This window comes from Macaca thibetana, chromosome 1 (assembly GCF_024542745.1).
Source record: "Macaca thibetana thibetana isolate TM-01 chromosome 1, ASM2454274v1, whole genome shotgun sequence".
In the NCBI taxonomy this organism is placed as follows: Eukaryota; Metazoa; Chordata; class Mammalia; order Primates; family Cercopithecidae; genus Macaca; species Macaca thibetana.
In genome coordinates, this window is record NC_065578.1 from 34,090,918 (window position 1) to 34,109,013 (window position 18,096).

The 18,096-nt window shown below is 44.5% G+C and overlaps 1 protein-coding gene across 4 annotated transcripts in view; it reads left to right on the forward strand.

Annotated features, from left to right (window-relative positions):
* Positions 1 to 2,761: 2,761 nt before the first annotated feature.
* The window catches only part of ZMYM1 (zinc finger MYM-type containing 1), a 37,710-nt gene continuing 22,375 nt past the window's right edge, over positions 2,762 to 18,096 (forward strand). Inside the window, exons 1-2 of one of the 4 annotated variants that reach the window (XM_050797683.1) lie at positions 2,762 to 2,833; positions 5,456 to 5,664. The gene's annotated coding sequence lies outside the window, so the exon portion shown is untranslated. Of the gene's footprint in view, positions 2,834 to 5,455; positions 5,665 to 17,190; positions 18,012 to 18,096 lie in introns of those variants that run through there. The other 3 variants (XM_050797674.1, XM_050797692.1, XM_050797664.1) reach the window with 3 other exon arrangements.

Here is an 18,096-nt window from a genome sequence, read left to right on the forward strand (position 1 = left end):
TGGTGAGCCAAGACTGCGCCATTGCATTCCAGCCTGGCAACAAGAGCGAAACTCCATCACAAAAAGAAAAAGAAAGAAAACAAATGAATCAGCCAGGCACGGTGGCTCACACCTGTAATCACAGTACACTGGGAGGCCGAGGCAGGCAGATCACTTGAGGTCAGGAGTTCAAGACCGGCCTGGCCAACATGGCGGAAACCCCATCTCTACTAAAAATACAAAACTAGCTGGGCGTGGTGGCACACACCTGTAGTGCCAGCTACTTGGGAGGCTGAGGCAGGAGATTTGCTTGAACCCAGGAAGCAGAGGTTGCAGTGAGCCACCAAGATCATGCCATTGCACCCCAGCCAGGGCGACAAGAGCAAAACTCCATCTCAAAATAAAAAAACAAAAGAAAAAGAATGAATCAAGCTTCCTATCTCCCAGAGCTCTCCTCCTATTCCTTAGGACTTAATCTTTCAGCCAGTATAAACTATTGAGACTTCAGGGCAAGAAAGACACATGTAACTTGTGACTTACATCTACTGCTTGAAATATTGAGACAAATTTTCAGATCTATCTGTGGGGGTGGTTGGAATATCACATCTCAGAATTATCACACATCCTTTCAATTTTTGGTGATATCATGAATCCTATCATTTTTTTCAACTCCCAAGGAAGTTAGTAGTGATGATGAAACCACCTTCGCAAAATTATGACTGAGACCATGAAAGAGATCTAACCTAAAGGACTCCATCTTGCTTCTAACCTTTAAAGTGTCCTTGTTCTTTCCTGGGCATAGGCTGAACTAACTTTGGGAGGAATTTAGTTTATAGTTTAAAACAAAGACAATAATAGCCCTTTCCCAAAACAAACCTCCTTCTTGCCTGGGGACTAGACTGCCTTTTTAGGACTAACAAATTAGCCACAAGATTAGAAATTATGGTTTAGGAGTCATGCAGCTGGAGGCCAAGATTCTGACCCTCCCTAAACTGCTCCTAAGATCAGTGCTTGAGATATTTTGCAGACCCTGCACTTGATGGATCAGCTGGTACTACCCAGATCGATAAACAGGCTCATCTGATCTTGTGGCCCCCATCAGGGAACTAACTCAGCGCAAGAGGACAGCTTCAATTTCCCATTATTTCATCTGCTATCTAGCCAATCAGCACTCCTGGCTCACTGGCTTCCCCCCACCCACCAACTGTTCTTAAAAACTCTTGATCCCCAAATGTTCCAGGAGACTGATTTGAATAATAATAAAACTCCAGTCTCCCGCACAGCTGACTCTACGTGAATTACTCTTTATTGCAATTCCCGTCTTGATAAATGGATTCTGTTCAGGTAGCAGGCAAGGTGAGCCCACTGGGCAGTTACAATGACATCACTTGCCTTTGGATGCCCACTGAACCAGGACTGATTTCTGGGTTCCAATCTAATCCCAGTCACTGAGTTGCTGTGTAACTTGGGGCAAATTACCTTTATCCTCTTGCCTTCAGCTTTTCCTTTGGTAAGAAGGGAGTATTAGAGGAGAGATCATTTCAGTAAGGTCCCTTCTAATCCTAACAGTCTAAATAGATTATTATGAATATTAGAAGGTAATAATAAATGTTGAAGAAATTAACTTCAGTTACTTGTATAATATTTCAAATTATCAAAGGGTTTATATTAGATTTGAGGCTAACTCCAAAGGATGTTTAAGGACCATAGCAGCAAGGATCAGGAGGCCCTTTTGGTCTGGACCTCACCTTCACAAGGGCCTCAAATTTAGATTTTTGAGAATATCTCCTTTAAAAGTAATTGTCAAATATGATTATAATAAGTTCATCATTCAACTTTATATAAATATATTTTAGAATCCTCTTATGCCTTTAGGAATGGCACAGTTGATCCTATATTTTTTTAGATGTTGAAAGTATTGTTAAAAACATTTAAAATATACCATTATTTTTGACATGCAGTTTAAGGTTATTTTAATTTTTTTTTTTTTTTTTTTTTTTTGAGGCAGAGTCTCTGTCGCTCAGGCTGAAGTGCAATGGTGGGATCTCGGCTCACTGCAACCTGTGCCTCCTGGCTTCAAGCGAGTCTCCTGCCTCAGACTCCCAAGTAGCTGGGATTATAGGCGCGCACCACCATGCCCTGCAAATTTCTGTATTTTTAATAGAGACAGGGTTTCACCATATTGGTCAGGATGGTCTTGAACTCCTTAACTCAAGCAGTCCACCCGCCTCGGCCTCCCAAAGTTCTGGAATTATAGGCGTGACCCACCACGCCCAGCCTGGGGTCATTTTAATTTTAATGTACTAATGAAAGAAGTCTGAACTCCCTACCTCTGAGGATAATTTCCTTTTACTGGAAATTTACTCTGCACCTGGCACTTCACTAACATTGCCCTTTTTTCAGTCCAGCTTCTGCAGAAGCCTGCCGAATCTTTACAAAACTACGATGCAGCCACTACAATTATCCCCATTTCAAGGACGAAGAAATTGAGATTTATAGAAGTTGTCAAATCGCTTACTAGCACACAGCTAATAAGTGGTAAAGCCATCTCTCAAATACAGGAAATCTAACTGCCTTGCCTGAGCTCTGAGTCAAGGGTCCCACTTTGGCTGCCAGCTAGCGACAACTTCAAGGGTAAAATCCTATGCAGGCCGTAAGGACTCTTCCCCTCCCTCTCTCCCACGTTTTCAATCCCAAGGTCGCCCTTCCCAAGGCAGGGAGCTGGGACCACCCTGGGCCAGCTGCCCTGCGCATGCTCAGCCGCAGAGCACGACGGGAGAGGGGCGGGGCCGGCGGGGCCGTTTCGCTTCGAGATTGAGAAGCTTTGCGCGGCGGGCGTCTCTGAGAGAAATTAGTAAGCCTTCTCATGCGGCTCTGGTTTCGGTCTTTACTCCTGCGCCTTACTCGAAAGGGGCAGGGTTTCTCCTGTCGGTCGGAGGGAGGATGAGGCGTCGGGTCGGGGTTTTAGAGACGGGACTTTGAGTGCAGATTCCGCCAGATGGGGGTCGGGAACTCCGGGCCAGGCCCTGACCTGGATTGTGTTTGTCGCCCCCTTTAATCTTACCCTCACAGATTCGGGGGGTTACTGCTCCCCGCTTCCACCGATTCTCGCCGCCTCCTGCCCCTGTGTCGTAACTGGGCCTTCAGACTTCAGACTTTGGTCTCCTTCCGCAGCCTCCGTTTCAAAAGCCCTCATCACACCTGTAGCTCTCCTTCATTAAGCAGTGATTTTTCAAAAGTTTGACTCTGGCCGGGCGCGGTGCCTCACGCCTGTAATCCTGACACTTTGGGAGACCGAGGCGGGCGGATCACTTGAGGTCAGGAGTTCGAGAACAGCCTAGTCAACATGGCGAAAACCCCGTCTCTACTAAAAATACAAAAATTAGCTGGGCTTGGTGGCAGGCGCCTGTAATCTCAGCTACTCAGGAGGCTGAGGCAGGAAAATCGCTTGAGTTGTAGGCAGAGGTTGCATTTAGCCGAGATCGCGCCACTACACTCCAGTCTGGGCGACAGAGCGAGACCCCGTCTCAAAAAAAAAAAAAAAAAAAAGAATGAAATGTTTGCTGAACCCCAAAAGCACAGTTTGAACGCTGCTGATTTACAAGATTAATTTTAAGGTATTTGGTATCAGGGACCTTCCTGACATGACCCATGACCCATGTCTACTTTCCTAGCTTTCCAGTTCCTTTTACTGGCACTCTTGCATTTGTACTTTCTCTGCAACAATAGTCCCGCTCCTTCTAGTTCCCATGTATTTGTGCTTTTTTTCTTTTTCTCTTTTTTTTTTTTTTTTTTTTTGGAGACAGGGTCTCGCTCTTTGGCCCAGGCTGAGTGCAGTGACAAGATCACGGCTCACAAGCAGCCTCAGCTTTCCGGGCTCAAGCGATCCTCCCACCTGAGGCTCCAGAGTAGCTAGGACAACAGGTGCTCCCCACTACGCCCAGCTAATTTTTATATTTTTTGTAGAGACAGGTTATCTCCATGTTGCCTAGGCTGTCTCGAACTCTTGAATTGAAGCAATCCACCCGCTTCGGCCTCTCAAAGGGCTGGGATTACAGGCTTGAGCCACTGTGCCCGACTATTTGTGGTTCTGTACCTACTGTCTCTATACCAGGAATATCCCGCATTATTGGTTGGTAGTAGACACTTTAAAACCCAGCTCAAATTTCACCTCTCATTTCTTCTCAGTACCTTGTATATACTTACTGGTTGGGACATCCTGCTCATCAGTGTAACCCCGTACTGAGGCACTTCAGAAATGATGGCTCCCCATTGCCTGCAGAATTAACCATGGACATTTTAGTTTGGTTTGAAAAGCATATAGCCTTCTGCCTCCAGCCTTCCCATCAGGCTAGTAAAAGACCTTGCAGAACTCAGTTGAATAAGATAATTTTCTTTTTTTTTTTTTTTTTTTTTTTGAGACGGAGTCTCACTCTGTCCCCCTTGCTGGAGTGCAGTGGCCGGATCTCAGCTCACTGCCAGCTCCGCCTCCCGGGTTCAGGCCATTCTCCTGCCTCAGCCTCCCGAGTAGCTGGGACTACAGGCGCCCGCCACCTCGCCCGGCTAGTTTTTTTGTATTTTTTCAGTAGAGACGGGGTTTCACTGTGTTAACCAGGATGGTCTCGATCTCCTGACCTCGTGATCCACCCGTCTCGGCCTCCCAAAGTGCTGGGATTACAGGCTTGAGCCACCGCGCCCGGCCTCTTTTTTTTTTTTTGGAGACAGTTTCACTCTTGTCGCCCAGGCTGGAGTGCAGTAACTGCAATCTCCACCTCCTAAATTCAAGTGATTCTCCTGCCTCAGCCTCCCAAGTAGCTGGGATTACACCACACTTGGCTAATTTTGGTTTAGTAGAGACAGGGTTTCACCATGCTGGCCAGGCTGGTCTAGAACTCCTGACCTCAAGTGATCCACCTGCCTCGGCCTCTCAAAGTGCTGGGATTACAGACAGGAGCCACCGTGCCTGGCTAAATAAAATAAATCTTAGCAAAGTGTAATGTATAAAGAAGTGGTATAATGCAAAGAAATAAGAGGAGTATATCTGCTTCCGGACTCTATGTTTTGTTTTTGCTTGTGTCCTTACCATACTATCTTAATGTACTGTAGCTTTATAAGCCCTTCCAACTTTTTTTTTTTTTTTTTTGAGATTGTCTTGGTTATTCTAGGCTCTGTATGCACATTATATATACATTAGAATTACCTTGCAAATTCCACAAAAACCTCTGCTGGGATTTTCTTCTACAGCTTAATTAGGAGAAAAATTAACTTAATATTGACTCTTTCCATCAATGAGCATTTATTTAGATCTTCCTTAATTTCACTCAGCAATGTTTTGTTTTCACTGTAGCTTTAATAGCTTTCATTAGAGTTATCCATATACTTGATATTTATGATACTGTAGAAATGGTTATTTTTATATTTTTCTGTTCTAGTGCAAATAAATAAAATTGATTTTTTTTTTTTTTTTTTTTTTGAGACGGAGTCGCGCTGTGTCGCCCAGGCTGGAGTGCAGTGGTGCAATGGCTCACCGGAGCCTCCGACACCCACATTCAAGTGATTCTCCTGTTTCAGCTTCCTGAGTGGCTGGGATTACAGGTGCCCACCACCACGCCTAGCTAATTTTTTTGTATTTTTAGTAGAGACGGGTTTCACCATGTTAGACTGGCCTTGAACTACTGACCTCAGGTAATCTACCCGCCTCTGCCTCCCAAATTGCTAGGATGACAGGTGTGAGCCACTGTACCTGGCCAAAATTAATTTTCAAATGTCTTGCTAAGCTTAATAATTTGGAGATTCTTTTGAATTTTCTTTATACAGAATCATGTCATCCATGAATAATAACAATTTTACTTACTTTTCAAAGTTTGTCTTTTATTTCTTCTTGCTTTATTGATCTGACTAGAACTTCTACTACAATGTTGAAGATCAGCGATAAGAAAAATTCTAAAACGCGGATCTTGTATTATCCTATGATTCTGCTGAATTCACTTACTCCAGTAGTTTCTTTTACCGGGATTGAGTTGGGGGAGGTTCCTTAGAGTTTTCTATATGCAGTCATGCCTACAAATAAAAACAGTTTTCTTCCTTTCCAATTTCTTTTTTTTTTTTTGAAACGGAATCTTGCACTGTCACCCAGGCTGGAGTGCAATGGCGTGATCTGGGCTCACTGCAACCTCCACCTCCTGGGTTCATGCAGGTCTCCTGCCTCAGCCTCCCGAGGGATTACAGGCGTGCACCACCATACCCAGCTAATTTTTGTATTTTTAGTAGAGATGGGGTTTCACCACATTGGCCAGACTGGTCACAAACTCCTGACTTCAAGTGATCCGCCTGCCTCAGCCTCCCAGAGTGTTGGGATTACAGGCATGGGCCACAATGCCTGGCCTCCTTTCGAACTTTTATGCTAAATTCCCATCTACTATTTTACTTTAGCTTAAAGAATTTCCCTTAGTGGCCGGGCATGGTGGCTCACGCCTGTAATCGCAGCACTTTGGAAGGCCGAGGCAGGTGGATCACCTGGGGTCAGGAGTTCCAGACCAGCTTGGCCAACATGGTGAAACCCCTTTTCTACTAATAACACAAAAAATTAATGCACGCCTATAATCCCAGCTACTCAGGAGGCTGAGGCAGGAGAATCCCTTGAACCTGGGAGGTGGAGGTTGCAGTGACCCGAGATTGTGCCATTGCACTCCAGCCTTGGCGACAAGAGTAAAACTCTTGTCTCCAAAAAAAAAAAAAAAGAATTTCCTTTAGCATTTCTACAGTGTTTTCATTTATCTGAAAGTGTCTTTATTTTGCTCTTAATCTTGAAGGATATTTTTACTGAATATAGAATTTTAGGTAGATTTTCCCCAGCACTTTAAAGATACTACATTGGCTTCTGAAGTTTCATTGTTTTCTTTTCTTTTCTTTTCTTTTTTTTTTTTTTTTTTAGACAGGGTCTCACTCTGTCCCCCAGGCTGGATGCAGTGGCATGATCACAGCTCACTGTAGCCTCACCCTTCCAGCTTAAGCAGTCCTACCACCTCAGCCTCCTGAGTAGCTGGGACTCCAGATGCACACCATCACACCCAGCTAATTTTTGTTTTTAGAGATGGGGGGGTCTCACTATGCTGCCAGGGGCTGGCCTCGAACTCCTGGGCTCAAGCAGTCCTCTGTCCAATACCTCCCAACATGTTCAAATTACAAGTGTGAATCACCACACCCAACCTTCTTACTGCTTTTAAGATTTTCTTTTTGGTTTTCACCAGTGTGACTATGATATGCCTACTCGCTTTTTTCTTTATATTTGTCTTATTTGTGATTCACAGAACTTATTGAATTCATGTGGTTTGATGTTTTTCTTCAGTTTTGGGAAATTGTCCCAAAAAATGGTAGGTATTTTTTGTTATTTTTTTTTCGAGACAGTGTCTCATCTGTTACCCAGGCTGGTGTGCAGTGGTGCGATCATAGCTCACCATAACCTGGAACTCTTTCCTGGGCTCAAGTGATCCCCCAGCCTCAGCCTCCCATGTAGCCTGTACTACAGGCATCCACCACCATGCCCAGCTAATTTTTCTAATTTATTTATAGAGATGAGGGTCTCACTATGTCACCCAGGCTGGTCTCAAACTCCTGGACTCAAACTCCTGCCTGGGCCTCCCAAAGTCCTGGGATTACAGGCGTGAGCCACCTTGCCTGGTATTTTCTTTCAAATATTGCTTCTTTTGCATTGTCTATTTTCTCTTATTCTAGAACTGAATAAGAGATCCCACATGGCACATTATTCTAGATTCTTATTCTAGATTCTTATTCTAGAACTGAATAGGAATCCCACATGGCACATTATTTCAATTTTCCATCCTTTTATCTCTGTGCGTCAGTCTACCTTCTAGCTTGTCTTCACTAATTTGATATTCATCTGTTGAATTCTTAATTTCCTCACTGTGTTTTCCAATTCTAGATTTTCCATTTAACTCTCTCTCTCTTTTTTTTTTTTTTTTTTAATGGATTCCAGGTCACTGCAGAACTTCTCCATCTTTTCCTCTATTTTCTCAAACATAACCAAGTCCTTGTCTGACAAGAACAATATCTGAGTCACCTGTGGGTTTGTTTCTGTTGCCACTTTTTTTCAGTCAGTTTTGGGATTTTAAAAATTCCTCTTGGTCCATAAATTGTTATTAGATTCTGGATATTTTGGATGAACATTATTAGCATCTGGATGTACTTCCTTCAGGCTAAGGTTGCCATTAGGCAGGTGGATAGTAGTAGCAGATGACATTGATCCTGTTGATTACAGGCCTTGTTAAGGCTGTTCTATTTCAGTTTGTCCTTTCTTCTTGGAAGTGGTCTCTTTTCTTCTTGGGGCATGGCCATTACTCCTAGAGCAAGGCCCTCCTTGAGTCTCAACCAGAAATCCAGGTCTTTACCAAAACCCCTCTATCTTGCTAGTCTTAAATTTCAACTCTCAACTCAGCATAGCTGCTATAATCTTATCAGCTCTTTGACATTTAACTGCTCTTTGACATTTAACTGTTAAGTTTTTGAAGTCTCACTCTGTAAATGTGCAGTTTAGGAGTCAGCCAATGACTTGGAGGAGAGGAGATTTGTATGCACATTATTTTTCTGTGGTTTCCTCCTCTCCCAGATTGTGCCTCTTGAGTTCCAGCTACTTTAGAATCCAGTACTGCTAACTGTCTCCTGCTGTTTTCTGCTTGGGTTTCCACTATTTTGTCGTGGAAAGTCCCCTTACCAGTAAATAAAGTCTGTTAAATTTTGTAATTGATTCTAGTGAAAGGATTTAGTATGCTAAAGGCTACTCTACTATGCCTGGATTTATCCATTTTTTGTTTTGTTTTGTTTTTTTGGGGTTTTTTTGGAGACAGAGTCTCCCTCTGTTGCCCAGGCTGGAGTGCAGTGACGTGATCTCGGCTTACTGCAACCTCCGCCTCCTGGATTCAAGCAGTTCTCCTGCCTTGGCCTCCCAAGTAGCTAGGATTATAGGTGCCTCCCGCCATGCCCAACTTTTTTTTTTTTTTTTTTTTGAGACAGAGTCCCAGGCTGGCACAGTCTCAGCTCACTGCAACCTCTGCCTCCCTAGTAGCTGAGATTACAGGCATGTGCTACCATGCCCTGCTAATTTTTGTATTTTTAGTAAAGATGGGGTTTTACCATGTTGGTCAGGCTGGTCTTGAGCTCCTGACCTCAAGTGATCCTCCCACCTTTGCCTCCCAAAGTGCTGGGATTACAGGTGTGAGCCACTGTGCCCGGCCCTGGCTAATTTTTTTTATATTTTAAGTAGAGACAGGGTTTTACCATATTGGCCAGGCTGGTCTTGAACTCCTGACCTCAGATGATTTACCCGCATTGGCCTCCCAAAGTGCTGGGATTACAGGTGTGAGCCACCATGCCCAGCCCTATTATTTTTTTTTAAGACAGTCTCGCTCTGTGCCTAGGCTGGAGTGCAGTGGTACAGTCTTGCCTCCAGGGTTCACACCCTTCTCCTGCCTCCGCCTCCTGAGTACCTGGGACTACAGGCGCCTGCCACCACACCTGGCTAATTTTTTGTAATTTTAGTAGAGACGGGCTGTCACCGTGTTAGCCAGGATGGTCTCGATCTCCTGACCTCATGATCCACCTGTCTCGGCCTCTCAAATTGCTGGGATTACAGGTGTGAGCCACTGCACCCAGCCCCCATATTATTTTTAATTCTTGCTAGTCTGATAAAATCTGGAGTTCAGTTGATTTACAAACTGCGTAGGATCTGATTAGGCAGAAATGACTTGCAGGAAGGAAAGCAGTATGGGGACAAGTAAAGTGAGGAGATTAAGGTGCAGCTGATTCTTTGCCTTGACATCTGTCTCTCTTTCCCTCTGGCCCAAAGAGGAGGATGGTGTTTTCTCCTGTGGTTGTTGTAGATCTCCCTTTAGCTGCAGCTGTCATTTGCTGACGCTGAAAGCATCTCCTTGACTACATTCCAGCTTGAGGGACAATAGCCTCCTTCCTTGAACAGTCATTCCTAGGGCTATCCTGGGCCTGCCCATTCCTGCCTTTGGTGTGGCACATGCCAGCCACCTAGCTCTAATAGGGAATTGTTGTTAATCAGTATTCTGCACCCCTCATTCCCAGTCTAGTTTTGAAACATACTTGTGGTTGGGGTGCTAGGTTCACACTGGCCCCTAGCCTTTGTGGGGTCCTTGCTAAGATTATGAACTCTGTGTCTAAATATTTAAAAGTTATAAATTAAGCTAACACATCACGGAATAAAATGAGTTCCATCCTCCTACTGTGACAAATACACCTTTGTAATGACCAAATAGAAAAATACATGTAAAGCTGTGGTTTTCAGGACTGAAAGTAAGCAAATTATCAATGATGTCAGAATTCAATTTTGTGTATTATGTTTAAACATTGTATTTGGGTCACTCATGGTAAATTGTTATCACAGAAAATATAGAAGATTTGAATTTCATTATATAAATCACTGTCATCCATAATATGACTTTTTAAAAAATAATTTCTTCAAGTTATATTTATAGTCATACAGAATTTAAGGTTTTTCCCCAAAATTTTCAATATTGGGTTATTAGTTTATTTTATTTATTTATTTTGAGATGGAATCTTACTCTGTCATACAGGCTGGAGTGCGGTGGCGCAATCGTATCTCACCGCAACCTCTGCCTTCCAGGTTCAGGTGATCCTCCTGCCTCAGCCTCCTGAGTAGCTGGGACTACAGTCTGGGCTATTACTTGTAAAAAACAGAAAGTTGGCCGGGCGCGGTGGCTCAAGCCTGTAATCCCAGCACTTTGGGAGGCCGAGACGGGCGGATCATGAGGTCAGGAGATCGAGACCATCTTGGCTAACACAGTGAAACCCCGTCTCTACTAAAAAATACAAAAAAACTAGCCGGGCGAGGTGGCAGGCGCCTGTAGTCCCAGCTACTCAGGAGGCTGAGGCAGGAGAATGGCGCAAACCCGGGAGGTGAGCTTGCAGTGAGCTGAGATCCGGCCACTGCACTCCAGCCCGGGCGACAGCGCGAGACTCCGTCTCAAAAAAAACAAACAAACAAACAAACAAAAAAAACCCAGAAAGTTTATTGCTAAATTTGTTCAGATCTCTCTCCAATCAAGATTATAACTTTATCTGTAGCAGTAAAAAAATAGTCTCTATATAAATTAGTTTTGAGATTATATGTCTGTGCATCTTACTCATCGTCATGCAGTTTCCTTTCATTATTGTAGCTGCCTTATATTTCATTGAAATCTCATGCAAATTTTTTTTTCAATTGAAAAAAAATTTTTTTTTTTTGAGATGCAGTTTTGCTCTGTTGCCCAGGCTTGAGTGCAGTGGCCTGATCTCGGCTCACTGCATCCTCCACCTCCTGGGTTTAAGAAATTGTCTGCCTCAGCCTCCCGAGTAGCTGGGATTACAGGCTCCCACCACCACACTCGGCTAATTTTTTTTGTATTTTTAATAGAGATGGGGTTTCACCATCTTGGCCAGGCTGATCTTGAACTCCTGACCTCGTGATCCACCCACCTCAGCCTCCCAAAGTGCTGGGATTACAGGCGTGAGCCACCGCGCCCGGCCTTTTGTTTGTTTGTTTGTTTTTTTGTTTTGAGATGGAGTCTTGCTGTGTTGCACCCAGGCTGGAGTGCAGTGGCACAATCTCCGTTCATTGCAGCCTCCGCCTCCCAGGTCAAGAGATTCTCCTGTCGCAGCCTCCCAAGAGCTGAAACTACAGGTGTGTGCCACCACACCTGACTAATTTTTCGTATTTTTAGTAGAGATGGAGTTTCACCATGTTGGCCTGGCTGGTCTCGAACTCCTGACCTCAGATAATCTGCCCACCTCAGGCTCCTAAAGTGCTGGGATTACAGAGGTGAGCCACAGTGCCCGCCCAAAAATTCATTTTTTAACAGTAGTTTGAACCATCAGGGTTATATAAATACTATTTACTAATTTTCCAGGAAGAATCTGGATGATATCCCTTGGAGGTCTATATGTGTATCTGGAAATAACTCTTGAAACTTGCATTTTCTTTTTTTTTTTTTTTTTTTTTTGAGATGGAGTTTCGTTCTTGTTGCCCAGGCTGGAGTGCAGTGGCACAATCTCGGTTCACTGCAACCTCTGCCTCCCAGGTGCAAGTGATTCTCTTGCCTCAGCCTCCCAAATAGCTGGGATTACAGGCATGTGCCACCACGCTCGGCTAATTTTTTGTGTTTTTAGTAGAGATGGGGTTTCTCCATGTTGGTCAGACTGGTCTTGAACTCCCAGCCTCAGGTGATCAGCCCGCATCGGCCTCCCAAAGTGCTGGGATTACAGGCATGAGCCACCGTGCCTGGTCTTGAAACTTCCAATTTCTTTGTGATCTCCTGTTTTACTTTAAGAATGAATGTGGGCTGGGTGTGATGGCTCATGCCTGTAATCTCAGCACTTTGGGAGGCTGAGGCCGGTGGATCATGAGGTCAGGAGTTCGAGACCAACCTGGCCAAGATGGTGAAACCCCGTCTCTACTGAAAAAAACAAAACTTCCCGTCTCTACTAAAAAACAAAACGTAGCCAGGCGTGCTGGCAGGCGCCTGTAATCCCAGCTACTCAGGAGGCTGAGGCAGATAATTGTTTGAACCTGGGAGGCGGAGGTTGCAGTGAGCTGAGATTGTGCCACTGCACTCCAGCCTGGGTGACAGAGAGAGATTCCGTCTTGGAAAAAAAAAAAAGAAAGAATGAATGTGAATTTTGTTGTGTGCTCTATCGTATTTCTCCCTTCGGTTTAAATTAAAATATTTTATGGCCAGGCGCGGTGGCTCACACATGTAATCCCAACACTTTGGGAGGCCGAGGCGGGCGGATCACAAGGTCAGGTGATAGAGACTATCCTGGCCAACATGGTGAAAACCCGTCTCTACTAAAATACAAAAATTAGCTGAGCATGGTAGCGCATGCCTGTAATCCCAGCTACTCAGCATGCTGAGGCAGGAGAATCGCTTGAACCTGGGAGATAGAGGTTGCAGTGAGCCGTGATGACACCACTGCACTCCAGCCTGGTGACAGAGCAAGACTCCATCTCAAAATGTGTGTATGTGTATATATGTATATATATTTTATATTACTACCAAGTAGTATTGCCCAGCAGGAAGATGTGCAGCATTCATCCTTTGACTATTAATACCTGTACTCTGTCATACTATGATTTAGCCCTAGTTTGGAAAGATGAGTAGGGCTATGTTAAAAGGAAGTCTGTAGGAATTATTTTACTCTAATGTGCATCTTGTTGGAAAAGGAAGTAATGGATCTGTCACTAATACATGTTTTGCTCTTCTTATAGCCATATGTTGCATTGCATTTTCCCTTGCCTCAGAAATTTTCAGGATGCTTTCCTTTTTTTCTTTTTGAGACAGAGTCTCACACTCTTGCCTGAGCTAGAGTGCAATGGCGAGATCTCGGCTCACTGCAACCTCCGCCTCCCAGATTCAAGCTATTCTCCTGCCTCAGCCTCCTGAGTAGCTGGGATTACAGGTGCCCACTACCACACCCAACTAATTTTTTGTATTTTTTAGTAGAGATGGGGTTTCACTATGTTGGTAAGGCTGGCCTTGAACTCCTGACCTCCTGATCCACCCACCTCAGCCTCCCAGAGCTCTGGGATTTCAGGCGTGAGCCACTGCGCTCAGTCTCTACTATTTTTATGTTTGTATGATGACATGTTTGAAGGGGTTGCAAGATGCCAAAGCTCATAGGTACTTTGTTTTGTTTTACTTTGTTTTGTTTTGTCTTACAAATAGCAGTAATTGTACCTCACATAAACTTCATTGGCTATGATACCACCACTGCACAAAACTTGGTGCTTTCTTTTTAACTGATGTTTAGACTTGCATGGCGTATGTACTTCCAGGTGAAGGGAATCTACCTAATGACAAATAGTTAATTATTAGTGAGTTTTGCTTTACTACTTGTGTGTAGTGCTCAAATGGGCTGGACAGAGGCTGTATGAACTATTTATTGCACTTGACACTCAGGCCTTATTTAACTTTCTGTGTTGGGATAGGAACTTTCAGCAAAAGTTGAGCTAAAGATGGAAATGAGGGAAGGTGGTTGAGCCCCAATCACAGAAATAAAAAATAATGGCAGGATTACTTGGGTCTTTCGTGTACTAACCCAGAATAAAACCGTAGTCCTGGAATTACTCCTATAAGAGATTTTTTTGTTTGTTTGTTTTTTCTTTTTTGGAGCCCATTATTCTAAGTGATCCTGTAAGAACTTCAGCTTCTCCACATTTGTGTTAGTTATCATCTGCCCTCCATAATGAAGGCTTTTTTTTTTTTTTTTTTTTTTTCTGAGACAGAGTCTTGCTCTGTCACCCAGGCTGGAGTGCAGTGACGCAATCTCGGCTCACTGCAAGCTCCGCATCCTGGGTTCATGCTATTCTCCTGCCTCAGCCTCCCGAGTAGCTGGGACTACAGATGCCTGCTGTAAGGCTCTTTTTTTTTTTTTTTTTTTTTTTTTTTGAGGCGGAGTCTCACTCTGTCGCCCAGGCTGTAGTGCAGTGGCACAATCTCCGCTCACTGCAAGCTCCGCCGCCTCCCGGGTTCACGCCATTCTCCTGCCTCAGCCTCCCAAGAAGCTGGGACTACAGGCGCCCGCCACCACAGCCAGCTAATTTTTTTTTTTTTTGTATTTTTAGTAGAGACGGGATTTCACCGTGTTTGCCAGGATGGTCTCTATCTCCTGACCTGGTGATCTGCCCACCTCGGCCCCCCAAAGTGCTAGAATTACAGGCGTGAGCCACCGTGCCCGCCTCAAGGCTCTTTTTTAAGGATCTGGGAGACAGGAAGACTTGCACTCTGAAGCCAAGCTAGAGTAGCAGGAAAGGAAAGAGTTCCAAAGGATTTAGAATCAGAGGTGGCAGTTACCAGAAAAGTGGAAAGTAGGCCTCAGTCAAGGAAAAAGGAGAAAATAAGGAACCAATCTGTCTTTGAAAAAGAGACCTTGCTGGAAGGAATAGCATTAGGAGCTATACCTAATATAGGTGACAGGTTGATGGGTGCAGCAGACCACCATGGCATGTGTATACCTGTATAACAAAACTGCATGTTCTGCACATGTACCCCAGAACTTAAAGTATAATGAAAAAAGTAAAAGAGACCTTGCTTTCGTAGTTCCTCAAAAATTGTAAGATGGAATTTTTTTAAAACCTGAATGCACAACAGTCTTTTATAATGTGAGTTTGGATTTTAGCTGCCTATTGACCAAAAGTGAATCTACTGATTTGGATAGTGAGGAGAAGCAGGCAGGCATGTGTGATGGGAAAATAGACTTAAGACTTATTTGGCTGGTCGTGGTGGCTCACGCCTGTATTCCCAACACTTTGGGAGGCCAAGGCAGGCGGATCACCTGAGGTCGAGAGTGAGCCCATCCTGACCAACATGGAAAAGCCCCATCTCTACTAAAAATACAAAATTAGCTGGGCGTGGTGGCACATGCCTGTAATCCCAGCTACTCAGGAGGCTGGGGCAGGAGAATCGCTTGAACCCAGGAGGCTGTGGTTGCAGTGAGCCAAGATGCACGCCATTGCACTCCATCCTGGGCAACAAGAGCAAAACTCTTGTCTCAAAAAAAAAAAAAAAAAAAAAAACTTATTTAAAGGGGGTAGATTGATCTAATTTCATGATTAGATTTAGGGAGAAGAATAATTCTAGGTTAATCCTAGATTTCTGGTATAGGAAATTAGGTATATGACACTGCTATTTACCAAGAAAGGGAATATCTGTAAAGCAGGTTTGTGGGGGTAATAAAAGAATATAGTGTTATTGAGGCAAGAGGATTGCTTGAGACCAGAGTTCAAATCCCTTGAGTTTGAGGGACCTGTGGAACATTCAAATGGAGATATTTATTTATTTATTTATTTTATTATCAAGACGGAGTCTTGCTCTGTCACCCAGGCTGGAGTGCAGTGACACAATCTCTGCTCACTGCAAGCTCCGCCTCCCAGGCTCACGCCATTCTCCTGACTCAGCCTCCCAAGTAGCTGGGACTACAGGCACCTGCCACTGCACCTGGCTAATTTTTTTTGTATTTTTAGTAGAGACGGGGTTTCACCGTGTTAGCCAGGATGGTCTCGATCTCCTGACCTCATGATCCACCCGCCTCAGCCTCCCAAAGTGCTGGGATTACAGGCGTGAACCACCGCCCCGGCCAAATGGAGATATTTAATAGGCAATTAGGTATATGGACCGCAGCTTAGGAACGTAAGGGAGAAACAGCCCATAGGTGATAGTTGAATCTGTGGTTGTGATCATAGGCCGGGCGCAGATAGACACCTGTCATTTGAGCACTTTGGGAGGCTGAGGTGAGAGGATCACTTGAGCCAGGAGTTCGAGATCAGTCTGGGCAACATAGTGAGACCCCTTCTCTTAAAAAAAAAAAAAAATTAGCTGGGCATGGTGGCGCATGCTTGTGGTCCCAGCTACTCGGGAGACTAAGGTGGGAGAATTGCTTGATCCCAGGAGGGTGAGGCTGCAGTGAACTGAGATAGTGCCACTGTCTGAGTGACAGAGCGAGACTTTGTCTCAAAAAAAAATAAAAAAAGACTTGGTTTTTGTTTGTTTTGTTTTTTGAGATGGAGTCTCGCTCTGTCTCTCAGGCTGGAGTGCAATGGCACGATCTCGGCTCACTGCAACCTCTGCCTCTCATTTTCAAGTGATTCTCCTGCCTCAGCCTCCCGAGTAGCTGGACTTACAGGCGCCTGCCACCATGACCAGATAATTTTTGTATTTTTAGTAGAGACAGGCTTTTGCCATGTTGACCAGGCTGGTCTCGAACTCCTCACCTCAGGTGATCCACCTGCCTTGACCTCCAAAGTGCTGGGATTACAGGCATGAGCTACCGCGCCTGGCCAAAGACTTGGTTTTTTTGTTTGTTTGAGACAACTGGAATGCAGTGGTGCAATCTCAGTTCACTGCAGCCTCCACCTCCTGGGTTCAAGCAATTCTCCTGCCTCAGCCTCCCGAGTAGCTGAGATCACAGGCACATATCACCACACCCAGCTGATTTTTTTTTTTGTATTTTTCGTAGAGACAGGGTTTCTCCTTGTTCGCCAGGCCAGTCTCAAACTCCTGACCTCTGGTGATCCACTCGCTGTAGCCTCCCAAAATGCTGGGATTACAGGTGTGAACTACCGCACCCAGATAACAGGTTTTTCTTTCTTTCTTTTTTTTTTTTTTTTTTTTTTTTTTTTTTTTTTTTTTTTTGAGACAGAGTCTCGCTCTGTCACCCAGGCTGGAGTGCAGTGACGTGATCTTGGCCCACTGCTACCTCTGCTCGCAGGTTCAAGCTATTCTCCTGCCCTAGCCTACCGAGTAACTGTGATTACAGGCGTATGCCACCAAGCCTAATTTTTTGTATTTTTGGTAGAGATGGGATTTCAGCATGTTGACCAGACTGGTCTCAAACTCCTGACCTCACGTGATCCACCCTCCTCAGCCTCCCAAAGTGTTGGGATTACAGGCGTGAGCCACTGCGCCCAGCCAACTTGGTTATTTTTTAAAAGCCAGGAGTTCAAGATCATAGAGCAGGCAAGAAGACTGCTGGGAAATTGTGTTTTTGAGGAACACAAACATTTCAGAAGCGGTAAAATAAGTATTTGTGAAGAATACTGCCAAAGAGGTAAAATGAGAAACAGGAGACGTCGGAGTAAGAAAAATCAAAGGAATTTCAAGAATGGGGAAAGGGGTGGTCAGAGAGACGGTGGGTAGCTTTAGATTCTAGAATGTATTTAAATGCTTATATCCTGGAATGGAAGAGAAATCGAAGAAGCAAATGACAAGGATAACTGGAGGGCAGAGAGGGGTAGTGAGTACAGATTGGGTTAACCTCAGATAGAAAGCTTTACATTTCTTTTTTGTTTGTTTGTTTGTTTGTTTGTTTGTTGAGGCACAGTCTCACTCTGTCTCCCAGGCTGGAGTGCAGTGGCTCAGTATCTGTTTAATGCAACCTCCACCTCCCAGGTTCAAGCGATTCTCGTGCCCCAGGCTCCCAAGTAGCTGGGATTACAGGTACGTGCCACCATACCCGGCTAATTTTTGTATTTTTAGTAGAGATGGGGTTTCACCATGTTGGCCAGCCTGGTCTCGAACTCCT